The 3,494-nt window shown below is 51.3% G+C and overlaps 1 protein-coding gene across 3 annotated transcripts in view; it reads left to right on the top strand.

Moving 5' to 3' along the window:
• Positions 1-47: 47 nt before the first annotated feature.
• Positions 48-3,494, top strand: part of LOC113218466 (neurogenic differentiation factor 2-like) — a 104,254-nt gene continuing 100,807 nt past the window's right edge. For all 3 annotated transcript variants that reach the window (XM_052273159.1, XM_052273161.1, XM_052273160.1), the window contains exon 1: positions 48-364. The gene's annotated coding sequence lies outside the window, so the exon portion shown is untranslated. The remainder of the gene's footprint in view (positions 365-3,494) is intronic.

Genomic DNA, 3,494 nt, shown 5'->3' on the forward strand with positions numbered 1-3,494 from the left:
CGGCCTTCGGCATTTTCCGACGCTGTTCGGCTGCGGGGCCCGTCGCTCTGGCGCTACGCCGCTACGCCGGCGCTGCTGCCGCGCTGGTGCTGCTGGTCGAGGCGCTGCCGGCGGAGCGTAGCGCCAGTTTGTTGCGAGCCCCTTTGCCTGTGTGCACACCCCCGACACGGGTAGGAGGGCAGTGGACGGGCACGCCAGCAGCAGCACAGCGACACGGCCCGGCCGGCCCGCCGCGACAGGCGCCCCGCGACAGACACGCGGCACGGCACGCGCGCCCCGACCCCTCGTGCCGCCGAGCAGCGCGGCCCTCGCCGAGCCTGACCCGACGGACCACCTCACGTCCCCGCCTGCCGCCGCAGAAGAGGTGAGTGGTATGGAGAATGTTGTCTTTTGCTGCGAGGCCGTTGTTGTTGTTCGCACTTACTTTATATTCTTATTAACATGTTGAGTCCCAGGGGGGTCGCCTTTCACGAGCTACTGTGAGGCTATACGTGTGGCCACGTGGGAATTAACGTGTGAAACTCTGTGAAGGGAGAGCCTGGCCTACACTTTTAAATTCCTGCAAAGCAATGATTTGCAGAACTGTTGAGTATTTCGATCCTTTGTAACTACGAAGCAATGAAACACGCTGGAAAGCATAGCTTTGCAATTGCAAGGCATCACTTTGTAATTGCAAAGTAAATGCTTCGTAGTTACGAAGGATCGGAATACTTCGCAGTTCCGCAAAGCGTTGCTTTGTAGGAATCTAACAGTGTATGCAATATCATTTCCGTGATGTCACGCCCTTGTCCTACTGGGATGGGTCACTCGCTGCCAGGGTTTTGCAGCTCGGCTCTCACGTTGTTAACCTGTCGCTGCACACCTTTTCTTAAGTGAGAGGGAACTCTTATAATGATAGCTACCGGAATATTATTGATTGAGTAGTGGACTGGAATTCCGAAGTTTAGAAGAACATTTAAAAGTGTTGGAAATATTTTCACCCAGTAAAATGAGCTCTTCAATCAAGTATATATGCAATAGGACAGCTCAATTCTCTTGCGGTCTTCTCACACCACTGGATTCGACGGAGTAATGTGTCTGTCTAGAGGTAAAAGTGACAGGATTTATTTAACTGCCGATCGTTGAACATCGCTCCATATAGTGATGCACTAGAAATAAAAAGATGTCAAGAGATCATCCAGAAAGTACATCCGTTTTTCTCGGATTCCTTGGGCAAATAATTGCGGGAGCTCGGCGCCTGCGAGACTGGGGGTAGGCCGACCCGCAGTACACGCATGCACGGCAGGCGAGATGTTGCCTACCTAGCAGGCGCTAAGAGTGCTTGCATCAGCTGAACTTGGCAGGTTATTCGCACGGAGAATGACGGCCGTGCTGTCTGGATGATCCCTAAGTTGAACCTTTAAAAGGTGCGCAAAGGTAAAAGCAAAGCATTCCAGCCCCATGCGGATGCTTGTTCACTCGCTTGAGCCGTGCGGCGCTGTGGCCAAACACAAGTAGTGGCAAAGACGCGCGACGAAGTGAACGGGGTAGACAGCCAGACTCATGGCACACAGAGAAGGATTATTATGTCTACTATTAGCCAAATTCAGAGTCAAGACTCAAGCGTCTTGCGACGCAAGCTGACTTATTCTCGAGGCGCGATGGGTATCAAGGAAGCATGCAGAAGATAACCGAGAGGGAAAATCACTTTGGAACTAGGTCGCACGCCTGCGCGCAAAAAGGCGAAATTAGAGATGGGCGAACATGTTCGCATTCGATCGAACTCGAACGAACATCGAGCTGTTCGTGATCGCTCGAACACGAACATGAGGTGTTCGAATTCGAAATGTTCGGACACTACTCGAACAGAAGTTCGAAGGCGAACAAAATTGAAATATGTGTCAGAAATTCACCTCAGAAATGGGTATAATTGAGGGGGCAGTGGCAGTTTAATAAATAACTACAAGTACACACGTTAATGAAACTATTGGAAACCAGAATGGATAGCTTTTATAACGCGTAAGCAAGAAAAAATGGGAATAATTGTTCGTGTTCGGATCGAATTTGAACATTACATTGTTCGGTTCGGTTCGTTCGAAGAAAAAAATGCTTGTTCGTGTTCGTGTTCGTTCGAAGATTTTTGGACCAAATTTGTTCGAGTTCGTTCAAATTCGAACTGGCCTGTTCGCCCATCTCTAGGCGAAATAAACACGAAATGGACGCGAAATAGATGGTGAAATAGTGGCCAAACGCCCCGAAATAATCTGAAATAGCCACGAAATAACCGTAAGGACAGGAGAAATACCATACGAAATAGGCCGAATGGCGAAAGCTATTCCCAAGTATACTTCACTTATAAGTGATTTCCCCCTCGAAGATAACAGTGCGGTAGAAACCTTTGCAAACGATTGGACCCTGATTTCGTAGTAATTGCGATCTTTGCAAAAATCTTCCGCAATGCTTAGCAAGCAGCCAAATCCTAAAGGTTGTCTTTTTTGTTTAAATCACCGCCTTCCGTTTCACGAGCCGTCGTTGAGGAGTGTCGGTCGTTGTCACGTCTCTTTGCATTGCAACGCAGTAACGTGCAAAGCGCCGCGTCTCCGAGCCGCCGGTGTACAATGTACAATTTACAAGCGAAACAAAGCGGAAAGAGTCGTGCGCGTCGCTCATTCGCGTGACCGCGGCTGCATATCAAGAGGCCACGGCGGCAGCGAGGCGCGCACCTGAGCCCCACCCCCACCCACTGGGAGTAGAGCATTTACTTTTTCAGAAGAGCTGCATTGAAAGTTTGCATTATCCGGCGCTGCTGGCGCGGGGCATGAGCAGTGGAGATGGGGCCCCCGCAGCGTCGCGGAGCAGAAGTAGATCGGCCGCCCGACTCATGCAGCGCGCGCGCACAACTCTCCTGCTCGCTTTGTTTTCCCGCTTCTGTGACAATGAGTGCGTGTGTGTGGGCTGTGTTCTGCAGTCGGCCCGAACGTTATGGTTCACCTCGCTTCCTCGAGTGCGGCCGCCTGCGCCGCGCCGAACGCTCGACGAAAGTTTGGGAAATACCGACCTGAAAAGAGACGGCGGCATTGTTCTGCACGCAGGGAAGCGCGGTTTTGGATCAAGCAAAATGTTCTTGAATTGAACCTCCATACTTAAATGTTGCACACCTTCCAAAATCGAACTACTTGATTGAAATCTACTCCAGTGACATTTTCGATGAATGAAAATCATCTTAGAAGCACAATATTTAAATACAGGTCAAGGTCAAGAACATTTGGCTTGGTCCGAAATCGGACTTTTCTGGGTGTACTCACTCTTTCTCGTGAGGGCTGTCGTGCGGGGGCCGCGGACACAGTCTGGGAGGAGCATGCTGCAGCGCCAGTCGCTCTCCGGGGCGGCGAGGATTCACGACGGCGTAGTGCACGACGGCGCGACGACGCACGGCGAACAGGAAAGTTTCGCTAATCGTCCCCTCGGGGGTTTCTCTCAAGCTCGTTTTGAAGCGCCAGTGCCTGTAGTGCCCA

Source organism: Frankliniella occidentalis, unplaced genomic scaffold (assembly GCF_000697945.3).
Source record: "Frankliniella occidentalis isolate FOCC.00 unplaced genomic scaffold, Focc_3.1 Scaffold251, whole genome shotgun sequence".
NCBI classification, from domain to species: domain Eukaryota; kingdom Metazoa; phylum Arthropoda; class Insecta; order Thysanoptera; family Thripidae; genus Frankliniella; species Frankliniella occidentalis.